Source organism: Rhipicephalus microplus, chromosome 9 (genome assembly GCF_043290135.1).
Source record: "Rhipicephalus microplus isolate Deutch F79 chromosome 9, USDA_Rmic, whole genome shotgun sequence".
NCBI classification, from domain to species: Eukaryota; Metazoa; Arthropoda; class Arachnida; order Ixodida; family Ixodidae; genus Rhipicephalus; species Rhipicephalus microplus.
The window spans coordinates 20,826,283-20,845,449 of record NC_134708.1 but is presented as its reverse complement, the minus strand read 5'-3'; the positions used below and the strand labels follow the sequence as shown (position 1 = coordinate 20,845,449).

General features: G+C 45.9%; 1 long non-coding RNA gene across 1 annotated transcript; it reads left to right on the top strand.

Annotated features, from left to right (window-relative positions):
• The first annotated feature begins 650 nt into the window (after positions 1-650).
• LOC119165611 (uncharacterized) lies at positions 651-6,155 on the top strand. Its single transcript, XR_012885857.1, has 4 exons — positions 651-761; positions 3,937-4,131; positions 5,126-5,312; positions 5,985-6,155. It is a non-coding gene; the product is annotated as an uncharacterized LOC119165611 (long non-coding RNA).
• The last annotated feature ends 13,012 nt before the right edge of the window (positions 6,156-19,167 follow it).

Genomic DNA, 19,167 nt, shown 5'->3' with positions numbered 1-19,167 from the left:
CACACACAGACAGACACACACACACACAGATAGATAGATAGATAGATAGATAGATAGATAGATAGATAGATAGATAGATAGATAGATAGATAGATAGATAGATAGATAGATAGATAGATAGATAGATAGATAGATAGATAGATAGATAGATAGATAGATAGATAGATAGATAGATAGATAGATAGATAGATAGATAGATAGATAGATAGATAGATAGATAGATAGATAGATAGATAGATAGATAGATAGATAGATACGCTCAATGTTGTAGAAGTTCGCTAAGGAATGCTTCGCATTTAGAACGGCGATGTCGATACGGCAATGATACTCCTGTTAAGCTGCATTGATGCGGCCATCGAACGTTCCGTCTTCATTAGAATTCTTTAGGAACAGCCGCGCGTTTGTGGCGTTTACGCAGTGCTCTATTGTCAGCGCGCCTCTGAGCACATATCCACAACTGGCACGTTCACATATACGCTAACCAAATCTTGAAGAGCTATTTTCAGGTTGCTACATATACATATTTTTAGAGGTCATTAGCGGCCGAACGCATTGCAATCGATCCATTCCTTTCGGGCCAAATGACGTATCGGCAGAGCAATTAGCGAAATATATTTTCGCGTAGCTCACAGAACGCGCATCTCCGAGCATATATATCTGGTTCTTCCCGTGTATGACGCTAAAGAGATCGCTACGAAATGAATATCCGTGCAAACTCTCTGCTGCCATTTATATTGCTGTGTGCATGGACTGAAACGTTGGTGAGATCTTTAGGCATATCTTTAACGCTGTCGCGTTAAAGAGCTCGTTTCACAGAAATTCGTGCGTCGGTGTAAGAATAGTTGGTTGTGAGCAAAAAAAAAGGCAGCATATCCACGAGGTGAATGATGGAAAGTGTGGCGAAGCATCCGTCCGTCCATTCGTTCTAGCTTCCACCCGCCCATTCGTCCGTCTGTGTGACCGTACGTGCGTCCATACGCCCGTCCGTGCGTGCGACTGTTCATGCGTCCGCACGTCCATTCGTGCGTCCGTCCCTGCGTCCACTCCTGCGTCCGCCCATGCGTTTATCCGTCCGTGATGCCATCCGTGCGTCCGTCCATGCATCTGTCTATGTGTCCGTTCGTCCATCTAGTCAGGAGTCCACCTAGTCCATCGATACAGGAGAATTGGGCTTTTAGTTAACGCGCACGCTGCGAATTTTTTATTGTTCATCAACGCACAGGAGAAATCTCCCACCGGCACCACCTTGCAGGTCAAAGCGTAAGACATGTTACGCACTACTACGAGGGGCGAACGGGTGCCGCTTTAAGGAGCTTCACTTCTAAAATCGTCATCTTATGCGTGGTCTAAATATTGATAAAGATGCAAGAATAATACATGATAAGAAAATCCTGAGTCAGAGTGGGGACCAAACCAGGGTCGTTTGAGTCCGAGTGGGTATCAAACTCGGATAATTTGCGTGGCAAGCGGATGTTCTACCACACGGCCATGCACCTACAAGCTAGTACAGTGAAAAGGACTTCCTCTGCTTGAAAATGCAGTGAAAGTAGCTTTCATTCTTTACAAACAAACTCCTAAAGGTGAAGCTTTATGGTCCCATATTTTTTTTCGGCGATAGTTACATTCTTAGCGAAATCGACTCATAAACAACGTTATAGGTACTAGAAGCAAAAGCAAGGAAAGACAGGAATGTCAACCTGTCCGGTTTGCTATGCTACACTGGGGAATCCAGATTAAGAGTTCAAGAGGTAGAGAGATTTGAAGATGAGGACATATAGAACACGGCTGATCTATCTGTCTTGCAATCGGTATACAACCCGAAAGTGAAACGTGCCTTCACAGCTAAATTTGGGCGTTTGTTCTGCACGGCTGCGCAACTGCGAATGATTGAATGCTACAGCAACGAACCGCAATGTCACACGAAGAACGGCAAGGAGCTTGAAGCTTCCAGCGGCAACCTCAGGCAAAAAGCACGCATGAAATGAGCACACACTGGGCGAGCGCGGAATGACAACTGCCACAGCTCGACGTACAAAGTGCGCTGCTCAAACGGAAAGAAAGACGCACGAAACGAACGGACAAGTGTGCACTGAACGAGCGCGAACTGTCACAATTCTTTGTTCTTCGTGCGTGAGTGGCGCACTCCTTTTGTAAACGCGGCCGCGGCAGCGAGCGAAGTGACCTTCGCGCTCCCTGCGCTAAGTGTCACAATTCTTTGTTCTTCGTGCGTGAGCGGTGCACTCCTTTTGTAAACGCGGCCGCGGCAGCGAGAGAAGTGACCTTCGCGCTCCCTCGCCACTGTAACATCAAAAGCAAACTCGCGAGTCAGGGGATAAGAACGCGCGCATAACAAAGCGCGGGGCGACCACTTTTATAGAGCACGCTCAGAACACTCTCCTCGCGCAATTTCGCTACTGATGACAAAAATGGGAGCTGCAATCGCTGAGCTCTGAGGATTGCCAACCGCGCGTGGTGTATGTAAATAGCTCGCCATTAGCAAGCTGGAAACGTACGCCTTGTTGATTAGTGGTTTTCGCGCCGCGCACTGCGCAGCGAGAGGTCGTAGGTTCGACGCCCATCTCTGAAACCTTTTCCTCGTTTTTTTGCAATTTGTTAATATATATTTTACAATTTCATATCCGTGAAGGTGAAGGAATCACGTGAGCGGAGCCGTGGTGGACCCCGGCATAGGACACTTTCTTATTTAAAAAGATACACGTGAGCCTAAACTACAGTGCTGCGTTCAATAATAGTAGGCGAAGGACTGCAAGCTTATCCCACCTCTCTGTAAACCGGCGAGTCATGGTGCCTACAGAAAGCTTCAGGCACTGGACACATGACAGCCACTGTCCTGTTGTACAAACTCATCGTGTGTGATTTGAACGCGCCAACAAACACGCGAAGTGTGTCTAACAATGATTGGAGAACAGACAGACAGACAGACAGACAGACAGACAGACAGACAGACAGACAGACAGACAGACAGACAGACAGACAGACAGACAGACAGACAGACAGACAGACAGACAGACAGACAGACAGACAGACAGACAGACAGACAGACAGACAGACAGACAGACAGACAGACAGACAGACAGACAGACAGATAGATAGATAGATAGATAGATAGATAGATAGATAGATAGATAGATAGATAGATAGATAGATAGATAGATAGATAGATAGATAGATAGATAGATAGATAGATAGATAGATAGATAGATAGATAGATAGATAGATAGATAGATAGATAGATAGATAGATAGATAGATAGATAGATAGATAGATAGATAGATAGATAGATAGATAGATAGATAGATAGATAGATAGATAGATAGATAGACAGACAGACAGACAGACAGACAGACAGACAGACAGACAGACAGACAGACAGACAGATAGATAGATAGATAGATAGATAGATAGATAGATAGATAGATAGATAGATAGATAGATAGATAGATAGATAGATAGATAGATAGATAGATAGATAGATAGATAGATAGATAGATAGATAGATAGATAGATAGATAGATAGATAGATAGATAGATAGATAGATAGATAGATAGATAGATAGATAGATAGATAGATAGATAGGAAATTGGTGGGCAAGGAAATGGTCTGCACTTAATTCGAAATGGCCACTTTGGTGACATCAACGAAGCCACGGAGCGGTGGCGGAAGCGTCACAATATCTTGTGCGAGCACATCTCGGGGGGCTCATGGCATGTGCAGTCGGGGTAAAGCCAGCACCAAAACTAGCGTTTGAAAACATGCCCTAATTAAGTTTTCGCGGTGTACTCACCCTTAGCAGTACATATTTTAAAATCTTGAAGGTATGCTATTTCATTTCATTTTACGCAGAAAAAAAAACAGCAGAACTAATTTTGTGTCTGTATCTCACTAATTTATCAAATGTAATCTATTTTCAACAGGCTGCGCCTCCAAAAAAACCCATAACAGCGCCTTTGTCTTCTTCGGGGCGGCAGCTTGGGGGTACAGTCCCGGAGAAGGCAAGACTGTTTGCCAACAAACTGGCTCCAGTGACAAACGGTGCTCAACGGTTTTTTCAACACCTGGGGCTTCCATCTTTCCTTGGAGGAGGAGGACGAAAAAGGAGAGACCCGAAGGTCCATAAGACCCAATTCCGGTTCGCTATTCTGCGCTGGGGGAAGGAAATTACAGATAAAAGAAATGTACACATCTGCAAGAAGTGCATCATGATGAGCGGGCGGAGTTGCGAGCATCGTATAGATAGCCCTATATAACCCGAAAATCGCCCTATATAACGTTAATTTAGTGACAAAGTGTACATAAAAAGGAAACATTATTTCACCTTCCAGTAGTCTTAGGTGATACTAAGAGGATTTAAAAAAATTGCTATAGTGGAAATTATGCCTCGAAAGTGAGTCCAAGAACCCGCAATCTGACTGGTGGCAAGATATCGTGTTAACATGAGCAATTTTTGGGACGTACAGAGCTTGATGTGTGCCTCTGTGTTGCAGGTTTCATTGAGAAGCCTACAGTTCTAGGCACATTTTACTAGAGATCAGACTACTCTTCTCGATCACCGGGAACAGTGATTTCTTCACTTATATTTTGCTATGCCGACATTTAGGTCTATTGTAAATTTTTTTTGTGTGTGTGTCTCACATACGTTCTGAGTATAGCTATGCTGACACCATGACGGAAGACAAGGCTAGGTGTTGAAGAGCTTCGCGCACAAAACACAAACAGCTAGAAAGAAATGAACCTGCCAAAAATTGATGTCAGCTTAACCAACACATCTGCCTTCCTTACTATCAGACACAGGCATCTTTCCTTGAACATGTAACGAGTGGAAAAGCCCATTCGGTAATGAGGTTCTTCTTGTAGAGATGTTCACCCATTTGTCTTAAAAGTCGTGTCTTAAAGTTGCATGCATTGGTGTCTTACAAGCGTGAAATTTTAGTTGTACATGCTGTCGTGGCTTCTATGTCTGTACTGTGTTCATCGCTTATCTTTTAAACGCTATTGGAACCCTCCCTGCTAAAACACCAATCAGGGAATCACGGTTTTAGTAAATTATATATAAGCTAAATATGTGCTGTGTTCTAATTACCTTTGGGTGCCACTTTCTTACAGGGCGACAGAACAGGAAGGAATTGTAAAAAAGACGGTGACTGCGGAAACCCAGACATGTTCTGTTGTGTGGCGAATGGTCAAAATGAGAAGGTTGGATTATGCAAAGTTAAACCTTTATTTCGGCAAACCTGTTCACCAGACACTAACTCAAAGGGTCTGCACCTATATGAATGCCCTTGCCAACGAGGTAGGACAGTTTTCTTAGTTTTATTAATTGTTTATCGCAATAGCATGGACAGTCTCAGCATAATTTACCGTATATATATATATATACACTCATGCAACTCATGATTACGGAGTTAGACAAGGAGAGCAGAAAGGTGGGTCTTAAAATAAATCTGCAGAAAACGAAAGTAATGTACAACAACCTCGGGAAAGAGCAGCGCTTCGAGCGAGAGCACACACTCTTACTCGAACTCGTGTAGCTGACAAAACTACACTTCGCTATACTGGCACACCTCCATGCACGACCACCGAATCAACCGACTCAGCAGCAAACACGTCTAAATTATCCAATTCGCCAAAATTTCCGAGGCTCGAACGAAGGAGCTTTTTTTTTCTGTAATAAGAAGCCTCGAAGGTCACACACCACCTGAGTGTGTTTTAAGCATTTATAGCTGCTTCAGAAAATAGCCACAAAAATTTGCCCCTCCCCCCCCCCCACACACACACAAGCAAATGCAGTTGGTGGACCAGACTATCACTTTCTGCTGAAGGTCGGTCAATGGGCCATAGTGTTAGTAAGCGAAGTTTTGCTTTTTACGCGTGTGTATGTTCTTTGTGGCATTTGTTCAGGTACGGTGGTGCTAGCTTCTTATACGCTCTCTTCATAAAACCCACTTGCATCTTTTTGTTTCAGGTTATACTTGCTTCATATCCAGCTCTACTGCTCAGACAGGTACTTGCATTCTACAACCGTGATATTGAAAGTGCAATGCCGAACACGGCGCACTTTCATTGAACTGCGTACCAGTCGATGTCGTGGAGGTGAGAGTTTATAGGGAGGAAATAAACTTATATTACTTCGCTTCGAGCGCTCCTTTTCTAAATCAAACCTTGATGCTTAACCTATTGTGCGCAAGGCTGCGTGGGGGAAAAAACGTTGCACCAGTAGTGTTAGGCTGAAGTAGTAAGTGGAGCTTGGGACCGACCTAAATTAATAAACTGCTCAGTACAAAAAAATGAACACAATACACACAGAAATGACGAGGACTAGCGCAGACTTCCAGGTGAATTTTATTACAAGTGTATTCTATTCCCATAAGCCTACAGAAAATAAAGCAGCGCCATATGTTTATGGAGATACCAACAAACTAAAAGAGAAGGAAGAAAAGCAAAAATCGAGTAACTAGCCAGCAACACACTACAACACCACGTGGCCAACAATCTATACAGGACAGTTCTTTTTCCGATAATCATCGGAGGTCCTTAAAAATGGGACGCCATTAAACGACTGTGGGCCCGACCTCGACGCTGGCTTTCGTGAAGGTGGGGGAGTGGGGAGTTGTTGCGGAGAGCGTCTGCTGCACACGGTGGCGAGACCGACTGAGCGGGTGAGTGAAGCGGTACGCGCGGCGCACCTGTTTTGGCCGGCGCCTTTGCCCGGCGCCTTTGCCCGGCGCCTTTGCCCGGCGCCTTTGCCCGGCGCCTTTGCCCGGCGCCTTTGCCCGGCGCCTTTGCCCGGCGCAGGGAGCTTCGACGGCGACGTCGACATCGGCAGAGCAAAGACCTTAGGAGCTTGGCTCCTAAAAGAGAACGCGACACGTCACCAAACAAATGGCCGCGAAAAGATGGCGGCGAGACGGAGACCCGGAGTGCGTATGACTAGATATTATAGAAAACAGGAAAGGCAACGGTAGTGCGAGAAGACCTCAAAGCGACAAACGGCTTTCGCCGCCCACGATCACGTGATTGTGTCGCGTCTGTTCGTGGTTAACGTCGAGCCTATATACGCTGAGTCAACGCAAAAACAACATATCATCGCCTAGCTAAAGCCTAGCAACGACCCAGAAGCAAACTTGAACACAACCTCCACCACTTTGCTCATGCCTAAGAAAACCAACCGATTAGTTTTCAGAATCATCCAGTGTCACTGTTTCAAGACTAGTGCGTTTTTTGTACAAGCTTTAGCATTTTTTTTTTTGCGGCACGGGAAAACCGCGATGGCGCTGCGGCAATAATCGCTGTGTTTTAGCGTCGTGTGAAACAACCTTAAGGCGGCCATCGTTCTGTAATTGTAAGATGGAGTTCTTCAGAACTGCCCTTTAAGGCGAACTGAACACATTGCATGCTGGCTTTTATGACGTTCACACAGTTCTTTATTGCTCGATTGCTTTAACGGCCGCCTCCAGCACAGTTCCACGACTGACGTGTTCGCGTGTGCTCATCAAATCTTCGCACATCAATTTAAATATTTCAATGCCATAGTTAGCTTTTGTGCGTCATGCACAAGCGCCTAGCATGCTCTTTTCAGGCCGCGATGCACATCTCATATAGTAAGCCATTAGGGGCCGGACGCACTGCTATCTAAACTATTTCGGATCAGATCATGTGTGCACAGTGAATATAGTGAAACATGTTTTGGCGTAAGTGACAGAACGCGCGCACTTTCGCGTATAAATCTGCCTCTGCTCGTGTATGGCGTCAGAGAGACCACGACAAGATGGGTATACGCGCAAGGTCTGTTCTGCTCTTTGTATTCCTGTGGACGTGCACTGACGCATTAGTGATGGAAGAAAGGGTGAGATCTTCCTTTGTCCGCGATCCTAACATTCTTAAAGAAATTTATTTTAAAAACGACGCCCTGAGGCCCACATCAAATACTCGTACGTGGGAAACACATATGGTGGTATGCAGTGAAAAACGTTTAAAACTCACGACGTACTTTGTGACCTGGGACTCAAACCCTAGACCACCTGAGCATGTAGAGTATCGAACCTTCTACATGCGAACAATATGCAGCTGTAAAATTTCTAAGTGTGTGCAATGCTGTGCAACCGTTCACTCACATTGTTTAAGGGGACTCGGACCCTGAATCCTTCAATAATGTAAAATGACCATCCCTCGACCTCGGAGCTTTCAAAGTCTGTAGATTATAGCACCGTGGACTTCCGAAGCGTGCGTGCGTGTGTGAGTGAGAGAGAAAGGAGTGAGAAAGAAAGAGAGAGAAATCGAACTGTGACCCTTCCAACCATATAAGGTATCCAATCCTCAACTACAGAAGCGTGCAGGGACTCGAATCGGAACTTTTCAAGCATGTAAAGCGGGATTCACACGAGGGAGAAATCCACGGAGAAGAGGCGAGGATGCCGCATCCCGTGACAACTACGTCACGGGTTAGTGTGTCGACGCGACCTCCTCATGGCTCCCCGGGGGAGGCGGGGATCGTTTCTCCGACCGGTCAAACGATCCGCGTGCAGCGAGGGATGTAGCGGAATTTCCGGTGGGTCTCTGGCCACATTGTAGAACTCTCTCCTGCAGTGCCTGCAGAACGCGGCGGCGGCGGTTATTCCAAATTACGCTCCAGACTTGCGTGCACTGTGACGGCGAAAATAAACGATGAAGCAACTTTTTTTCTTTTATCTCGTGGAAAAATATCCTCGCTTGTGGGACATCTCGTCAGATGACTATAGTAAATCTAACTTGAAAAATGGTGTGTAGAAGACGATAGTCAAGCAGATGATGGAGTGCTACCATATCATGGAGTGATATTTAGTTTTGTTTTAAAGTGGTTATTACATAAGAATTGTGACATCGCCTGCTTTTGTTTTTACTGCTTCTGCTACTGCTCTGCTTGTTCAGCCTGATGGAGATGCATTGCTTTATAACAAAAAAATTTAACGGGTCTCTTTATTCGAGATTAGACTCCTAAAGTATAGGCAGCCGTAGAATACCGAGAGCTGTTTCTTTTATTTTCAGAAACACGACATACTTCACATTTTACTTTATCGGCTGCAATGATGCAGCGGAATCTTAGCCTGAGTTCGCGTAATCGGGACAGAAATAGTCTTCTATTATCTTGGGTTTCGTAATTATAAAGAAAGCTTGTACAGATAATTGTCAAATACTAATAGGCTAGATCCCTTCTATTCTCGGTTGTTCTCATGAGCGAAATGCTATGCAAGCATAATTCCTTTGTTCACAAAAAGTCAACCGACATCGAAAGATACTGAAATTCCTATCTATCGACTCAACAGTAGTGTTTGACGAGTCAGAGATGCTGTGAGCAATTTCGTAGTCGGAAAGAAAAACAGAGAAGCCATTGTCAAAGATGCTGCCTGGAATGTCACTTTGCGTGAGTTCGCTTTTACAAAAAAGAAAAGCTTGTGGTGGCGAGTCAAACCAAGGGCAAAGCAGCGTCTGCATTCCACACACACACAAAAAGACATATAATGACATCTGCGTTGAGACAGCGTTTATTCAGCCCGAGGGCTCAGCAGCGAACGGGCCGCCTGAGACCGAGCGTGCACACACATGATGATGATTGTGGTGGCACGAATGCCCACAATATAAACAAGTTTCTAAAAGCAGCAAAGCGCCAGGGGGATGGGGGTGCTAAACTGGCACTTCCCTCGAACCATACTAACACTTTCCTCACCCAAGAAACACTAGCGCTTTCCTCCTTCTTCAGCCAAGACACAACGCGACTTTGAGCCCCCCTCCCCCCCCCCCCCCCTTTAAGACGAAAGCTTGCCGATATCTATGGCTGAGGCGTCAAAGCATTCTTCAGTGCTCCCGCTCCATTACATGATGGAAGCTCTGGCCACACTGATCTCCTCCACCGTTCGCCTCCACCATGTGAGTGAGGGACATTTTGGGGGACTCATCCTCGCCTGTTGACGTCACTAGGCTCCGCCTTTATCACCCGTGTATTTCGTCCTCATGTGAATCCCGTTCAAGACACATTGAACAGCAAGCTTTCAGAGCGTGTAGTCTGTAGAACTGTCGACCAGCGAGGTACATGGGGGCTCAAGCCCTGAGCTTTTCGGGCGCGGGGTATAATGAACCACCCAAATGAACGAAATTAAGCTTGTATATTATAAAGTGTATCTGACGTACGGACTGCCAAACGAATTCACAATGCGTCTTGCGAGACATTGCGAATGTGCCTTACGAATTCGCGAACGGCCACTTGACGGGGCCTCTGTACGACAGCCAGAGGGATCGCTGCGGCGCCCCAAGCAAAACTGCATATCTGCAGGGGGCAACACGTTGTGCAACGGGAGCCTCGCCCAGCAGGAAAACACAACTGTGCCATACGAACACGTAACCCTAACAGCGAGGGCATGCATCTGGTCGTTCGCCATATCGGCCTAACTAGATGGGAGATGAACTGCGTTGCGAAATTGTGGCTGCGCATGCCCCCCAGCCACGGAATAAGTCCACGAATCACAACTGTGGAAATACGATTCGGCGCACTTGTGAATGGGCACCTAGTGACCGCCACTGTGAAGAACTGGGCCCATATCGCCTTAAGCCTGTTTCACGTGCGAGCGATTTTGCCACAAGAGCGGAGCGGCAGCCATAGCGCGAGCCTAGACGCTCCGATACATCGACAAAGTTGGGAATTTTCGCAGGCGGCAGAGAGTCTGACCAATAAGGGAGCAGTAAGTTAGGGAGCCGGGAGGAACTTGCTCCAACCGGGCTTGCTGGATTCCGTGCCATGTCGCCAGCGATATCCGACGCCAGCGTACCTCTCGCCAATCAGCCCGCCGTCCACAAACTTCTGACGCCATGTAGCTCTCGCCACGCAGGGAGCAGCAAGTTAGGGAGCCGGGAGGAACTTGCTCCAACCGGGCTTGCTGGATTCCGTGCCATGTTTCCAGCGATATCCGACGCCAGCGTACCTCTCGCCGATCGGCCCGCCGTCCGCGAACTTCTGACGCCATGTAGCTCTCGCCACGCAGGGAGTAGCAAGTTACGGAGCCGGGAGGAACTTGCTCCAACCGGGCTTGCTGGATTCCGTGCCATGTCGTCAGCGATCTCTGACGCCAGCGTACCTCTCGCCGATCAGCGCGCCTCCACGAACTTCTGACACCGTGTAGCTCTCGCCGCGCAGTGCCCCGTCGTCGAACTCCTTCGACGGCTTTCCTATATCTTCTTTCTGTCACTTCTGGGCGGTGAGCGCTCCCTCTTATATCTATCTACTATTATTTTTCTCTCTTCTCCCATCCCCTACAAGGCCGACAGAAATTAGGTGCCTTTTTCCATTCTTCAGGAACCACGCTCCTACTCGGAAGCACGGCCAATAAGCAATAGCCACTAGAGCGGCGGGCATCGCGAAAGTTGCCCATTGCAAGTTCGCGCGTCCTCTCCTGCTGCCGCTCATCGCTGCGAGCGCCACCGCTCGGTCACTCGCACGTGAAAGAGGCTTCAGTATTGCTCTATTTGCAGCTCTCAAAGTACAACTGGTGACACTACAAGAAGCTTAATTCACGCATTGATGTCCTACAGATTGTCTCGGCAACAATTCATTGGGCCTTTCATGCATCCGCCAAACTCGACTCGACGACGAAAGCATTCTACTTCTTTTTCTTTTCAGTCAGTGTGTTATATATAACACCGGCCCTGTCCCCGTGCGAAAGCTTTCTTCTTCTAACGTGGTTTTCTACTGGCCTCCAAGATCGGAGGCATTGCAAGCTTTCTGCACATCATCTTGTTTTGCACTGCCTCTGTGATCGGCCCACATTCGACCATGCAATGTCGTTATCACGAGACGTCACGTTAGGTCCTGGTGACGTAAAAATTTTCGCGATCTGTACACTTATAACGTGATGATATATTTGCATCACTCGCGTTGACACCTACGCCGATGGTCAATTTCGGCGTTTACCGACACCCCAGTGTACTAGAACAATGCGGCTGAGACATCTAAGTCTGAGAATAACTTTGGGTCCCGTGCCTGCACATTTGGAGACTGGGAACATTAAAAAAGGTAGCACGAGGCCACGCTCTCAGAAGACGTCAGCACTGCATTCTTGGTATGCTTCGACGGCGTCTTTTGTTGTTGTTGCCATTGTTAACCTGGCTTCAAATCTCAACGCCGTGATATTGCTTCGAGGCAACGCAACGTTCTTTACAGCTCCACCAAATATCGAGCGCGCGTTTGCAGTGCTTATTCCTCTTTGCCACAGGCCCTTGGCCTCACGCTACAGAGTGGTGTCGCAACGAAGAGCATTCAGACACGCTTCGCAGCTAACGTAACCTTTCCTTATAGGCGTCGGTTGTATCACGAATGACTGACCACTTATTGTTCTCAGAAATAACGTACCCATCCACAGACTACTGTATTTCTGCTTGCTGGCAGACAAAGAATTAAGTCATCCCTCAAGAGAGTGGCTTTTCTTTTTGAATACTTTTCTAATGCGATGCAGGTCTTATTCTTAGAAGAAAAGTGACTAGCGCAGTGATTTACTACGAAAAACATTTTTGAACTTTTTCTAATGCGATGAAGCTCTCATTCTTTGAAAAAAGTGACTGGCGTAGTGATTTCTGCATTACTACATAAATCGTTGCTGTCACATTACCTGAGTGGAAGTTGTTGTTGTGGTTGTTTTAACTGTTTTGCTGTGGAGAGGTTGAGGTGCCTATTGCCTCGGCTACCACATATCACAAAGTTCTGCAGCGAAAAATAAAATAATAATACAGAACGGTACCCAAAAATTAACAATACGGGAAAGAAAAAAACATACTAGCACACTGAAACCAGTTCAAATATCATGCCAATACACAGTTTTCTTCAGGCAGTTCACACAGTCATAAACTACTTACACGCACACCCTACTAATCTAATGTCAGTATATACATGACCACATTTTACATAATACCCATCTCTGGCTGTTGTTAGTCATAGGCGCTTGTCCAGTCCGGTCTCCACTAAGAAGCCTGTCAGGAAGATTGTTGCCTTTTTTCTGGAGATGCATCTCAGGCCATGGTCCAAGTAGTTTCTTTTGTGTGAGGGGCCGTCTGTCCAAACTTGCTAATTTGTTCTTTAATTTTTCTCTTTCATTCGCGTATTTAACGCACTCCAAAAGAATATGGCGAAATTTTGCTTCTGCATGACCACAATGGCATTCCGGTGAGTTGGATCGATGTATCTTGTGCAGGAAGCTGTTTGTGTATGCTACTTCCAATCTAAGTCGGTGGATCGATGCCTCTAGGTGTCGTGGGAGGTCTGCCGCTATGGAAAATTTTCTGTGTGGATCAACTTCATAGAGTACCGTTTCCTTTGATTTAGGGCTCTCAAACCACTTCTCCATCGAACAATGGTTAGCTCCTTGCGATATAAAATGTCGAATATCCGCCCCAGACATAGGGATTGCGCAATCCCGTCCTTCCTTCAATGCTTTCTTCGCGAGACTATCAGCATCTTCATTTCACTTTATTCTAATGTGGCTGGGTATCCATTGGAATACGATGTTGTGACCCTGCGATGAGACATATTCCACAGTTTCTGCGATACATTGTGCTATTTCACCATTTTTGTAAGGTGATCTTGCATTTCTGATTAGCTGAAGAGCAGGTTTGCTATCAGTGCATATCACCCCTTTTCGTGGCTCAGGATTCTCGCAGATAAGCTTAACTGCTTCAAAGATAGCCACCAATTCTGCTGTCGTCGATGAAGATTTGTGCGATAATTTGTACATCTTCTTTTTCTGAATTTCGGGTATAAAGACCACACAGGCTGACGCTTCTTGTGTGCATGATCCGTCTGTATATATCTTCGTTTTTTCATTATGCATTACATGAAGCTGATGAAGTACCAACTGTGCCGCTACTAGAGGTGCCATGTCTGCTTTCTTCTCTATACCGTCTATTTCACGAATAACGTTGAGAAGTGGCAGCGTCCAAGGTGGTTTTGAAGGTTTCCATTGTTTAAATTCTGGTACTACTGCTTGAAATGATGATATAGTATCCTGTAGTCTCGTCGCCGTCTTTGCGTTAGTGCACCAGATAAAAAATGACTTTCATGTTGCGTGAAAATTCTAAATAAATTTCGAGATGTTTCTTTAGTTCGGAGTACTGACAAAGGTGGCTCTCGAGTCTCCGCATACCCTAAAGCACTGGAAGTTGACCGTGGTAAACCCAGACATACGCTCAAGCTCCTTGCCAATAACAAGTGAAGTCTCCTTTCGGTGGAGGCTGGGAGTCCGTGCAGCAGAGGCAGTGAGTAAGTTACGATGGGGCGTATCCAGGCAACATGTAGGGCTAATAACTACTCTGCAGTACCACCCCATTTAGCCCCGCAGAGATGCCGGAGGATTCGAATGGCCTGATTCACTTTTTGTTCCAGGGACTGGACATGAGGCGACCATGTTAGTCTCTGGTCTAAAATTATTCCCAAGAATTTATGAGTTTTAACCATTTGAATAGGCTGATTTTGCAGAATAATCTGGAAATTTCCAGGTCTTTCTAATGTAAACGGAAGTATGGCTGTTTTAGCCAGACTCAGTGCCATACCTCTTTTTTTAAAAAAAACGGTCTACATAATCCAATCCTTCTTGTAGAGTTTCTTGTACATCCAAAAACGATGGACCAGACGTCCATATACATATATCATCAGCATATACTGAACATCTGATGTTAGGTGGAAGATTATACGGGAGCTGCACCATGACTGCATTAAAGAGAGTAGGGCTTAGCACGCTGCCCTTTGGCACTCCTTGGTTGACGACATGTTCTGACGTTGGGCCCTCCTGCGTAACTACAAAAATTTTCCGGTGCTTCAGGAAGTCAACGATCCAACGCAGTATCTTGCCCTTGAATCCCTGTAACGCCAGGCCTTCCAGAACGTGAACGTGACTCACTGTGTCGTATGCTCGGTGGGCATCAAGGAATACAACGACAGTGATGTTTCCTTGCGTTCGTTGGTTTTCCACATCTGTGACCAAATCCAGAATGCAGTCCATTGTGCATCTACCTCTTCTTAAGCCGGCTATGCTTTCTGGTAGTAGTTTTTTCATGTCTTGCCACCAAAATTGTTCATTGATCATTTTTTCCATCACTTTTGAAAAACAACTCGTCAAACTAACCGGCCTAAACGAGTCCAACTGCATAGGGCTCTTCCCTGGCTTTAGCAACGGTACTACTTTTGATATCTTCGAACTTTCCGGAACTTTTTCTTTTTGCCAACTTTTATTATAGATGTCCAACAGGTGTAATTCTCCTTTTTTTGCACAAATTAGCAAGAGCAGTGTATGTAACTCCATCTGTTCCTGGTAAACTTGTTCGTTTTGCTGAAGACAGCAAATTGGAGCTCCTCTGGTGTGAAGCTGTCATCCAGATATGATGAACTGGTCGCAGAGAACTTTGTTACAACCGCCGAAGCTGATTCTGCTGAGGATTTATATTCGCTAGTTTGGGCGGTCTTTCCATTTCTCAGTATAAGATCGCAAAATTCTTCGGCAATCACACGTTCGCTAACTCCTCGAGACAGCGCTAGAGCCTGTAGTGGTCTCGAGTGGACTACTGGCTGTCGGAGGGCGCGTACCATGTTCCACAGTTGAGGCGCCGAGGTAAATGGAGAAAGTGAGGCAAATAAATCTTGCCACCTTTTGGTTGAAAGCTTCTGCAGTTGGTTACGCATTGCAGAATGTACTTTCTGTGCAACCTTGAAATCTTCTAAATTACCCGACCTGTGATATCTTCTTTCAGATCAGCGTCGTATTGCCCGAAGCCTCTCATACTCAGCGTCAACACTCGAATACCCATCTGGAATGGGTACTGCACGAGTTGCTTTTGTTAGAAAATTTTTTTTATCTTCGATGCATATGTTTCTGCGTCAGAACAAGGTTCAATATTTTGTCTCTGTAGTTCTCGAAAGATTGCCCAATTTGTAATTCTTGTTGTGCGGTTATTTCTTGTTTTCTTCAACTTTGGGTGATATATGAATACTGGCAAGTGGTCACTTCCTCTTGTATCAGCGTCTGCAGCCCAGTCTGCTCCAGCCGCTAATTCAGAGGAGCACACAGTGATGTCTAGTACGCTGCAGTAGTTATGCCCCAGTAGAAACGTCGGAGAACCATCATTTAGTATAGTGTAACCATAATCATCGCATATTTTTTTACTATAGCAGAACCCCTTACACTACAACGCTCACTACCCCACAATTCATGGTGCGCGTTAAAATCACCACATATAATTATGGGATCATGGTCAGATCTACACACTGCAGCCAACTCTGCGTAAAAAACGTTTGCTTGAGGGTGCACGTAAACACTAACTACAGTTACAGTAACGTTACAAAACTTCACCTTGCATCTAATAAATTCCGGAGCATCTGTTTTTGAAGTAGCCACAAGTGTCGACGGAATATCGCGTCTCACACACAACATCACTTTGCTTTTTGCAGCCGGACGTTCTGCTTGGTACACCACATAATTGGACAAGCGAAAGTTAGTGGATACTCTTGTTTCGGAAATACACAAAATCGGAAACCCGTGCTGAGCGACAAGTTTCCGAAAATCTCCACTCTTATTCCGCAAATCGTTGCAGTTCCACTGGAATATTGCACTTCTTTTGTACCAGTTAGATAGTCCGGTAGCCATGATTACGACAAAAGAAGATGCTCAACATCTAGCAGCAATTTCACTTCTGGTAAAGAACCTGCTTGTGGCAGGGATCGTAGAATTCTTTAAGAGCCGAAAATAGTATTGGCAAAATGACTTGCTCGTTTTCGGCTGTCTCCGCCGAGATCGCATTTCTTGAAGAATTTTTTCTCAGCAAGCTGCTGTGACCCTCCCCTTTGGTAGCCAGTGGCTCCTTGGCTGTGTCTGGCCCGGCAGAAAGTTCCACTTCAGCATGTTTCTGGGCCCGGACTTCTTTGCCAACGCGATGTTTTGGTGCTGAGCGCTTCAATACTTCCGAGTAAGAGTCATGGCGCCACTGTTTTGCATTTCTTTGTGCCGCAGGAACATCTTCGACTATATCCGCATTGGGTGCTGGACCTCTCTGTATCTTATGGTACCCTTTTACAATTCCCTCTCTTTGTGCCGCTGATGCCAAACGGTTTCGAGAGCAGCCCGAGAACAACGCCGGATGTGGTCCAGCACAGTTGGCACACTTAGGTTGACGCTTCGAGGTGCATTCTTTGTAATCATGTGCGCCCGCACATACCTTGCATCTCTTGGTTCCCCGGCAAGTCTTAGCCTTATGCCCATATCTCTGGCAGTTGTAACACCTTACCGCCGGCTCAATGTATTCCTCGACAGTGTGAACCGTAAAGCCGAGAGGAACTCTTTTCGGCAATGGCATGTCATGTGTAAACTGGAGTATTACATTACGTATGGGCTGCATTGTAGCACTTCCATCTTCATTTCTTGCCCATCTCTTTTGTCGTATGACTGAGATTACTCCAGTATCTTTAAGTTATTCCAGTAGGTCATAATCACTGTATTCGAGTGGAACATATCTTACCTTTGCTAGGGTCTTCATCTAAGACTGAGGTGTCATCACATGTACAGGCAATCCAGCCAGACTCTTGATCAGCAGCAACTTGTTTGCCGAGTACAAAGACCGTACTCCAACACAAAAACTTCCGTCTCTGTTGATTCTTGATGATGTCACTTTGTCATTGATAGCAGAGATCATCTCGGATGTCATGCGATTGGGATTCACCTTCCAGAAGGAGTCCTCGGCAGCGATTGGTCTGAACACCACCGGCATCCCCGTATCTCGGTTCTTGTGATGGGTGACCACCGTGTAAGCTCCCTCGTCTTCCTTGGGTGCTTCTGTATCCATCTGTGTCATGTCATTAAGGGAGTACGTCGATGTAGCGTCATCGTTGTCAACCTCTTCTTCCTCCTCTGTACGCCTCTTCTTGCACTGCGAGGCCTCGCTGTTCTCTGTATGGGACGTCGATATTGTTGCTGAGCCTGCAGCAACTTGAAGTCGAGCGGTATGGATAAGTGGTGCTTCTCTTGGCGCTAGTGGCATCTCGTTGTCCCCCATACCCGGGCTTTGCCAGGTAAGAGGCACGGGCCCGCTAAGGGGCAATTCTGATCGCGATGCGTAGTGAAACTCCGACTCACCGATGTTTAGCTGCCACTCTGAAGACAGTCCACCCACCGCACACACTGTAAAAAAGATCCTGAACTCAACATAATAAATGAATTAAGAGAGCGAAATGAAGCTACCGGCTTTGTTTGTTTGTTTGTTTGTTTGTTTGTTTGTTTGTTTGTTTGTTTGTTTGTTTGTTTGTTTGTTTGTTTGTTTGTTTGTTTGTTTGTTTGTTTGTTCGTTTGTTTGTAGCCTCTAATCCATGGCTCGTACCCACTCTGGGGGATTGGCCAAGAGAACATATAGTCTCATACGGCCGATAACTGCATTATTGCTTACAACGAAAAAAAAAGGGGCGGGGGGAGTTGTATAGTGAAGACAGTATGTTAAAAAAAGAAAGAAATCAAAGATTTAGATAGTGAGAAAAAGAATCAACAAGAAAGTAGACACTGATAGCTATACCTTGATTTTGGGAGCCGACCAGAAAGCTACGGGCTTCTTCCATTCACTTCTTCTTCCTCTTCCTTTCTGAGTGGAAGTATATTACGCGCATCGACGATGTGGTAGACTACAATCGATCATCGAAATATTTGTTCGCATTCAACCTTAAGTCCGACTTTCGACCAATCAAAAACGGCCCGGACGGCCATCCGAAAAACAACAGCTACTCTCCAATAACAAGCCGCCATTCTGAATATAGTTGAGTTCTTCGAGATAGAAGAATCTTCCCGATATACAATCAATAGAGCAGTGAGGGTAGGCTATCCCCATCGATAGCATGTTGCCGACATTTAAAACTTCAATATTTGCCACATTCCGAGCACGTCTGAACACTTTGCGCCATCTAACGTGTCAAAGTAAAAGTAGTTTATCAGTTTCGCCAAGGCCTCTTATATTTTGTTTCGCCATGGCCTCCAAGATCGCGATCGCGCGGCAGAGAAACCCGCTGCGCGGCCGCAATCTCGGAGGCCATGGTTTCGCTTTTGCGTTTCTCTTTTTTCACAGCGTGGGGAATTTTAAAGCGCCTTTATATACGCGCGGGTGAG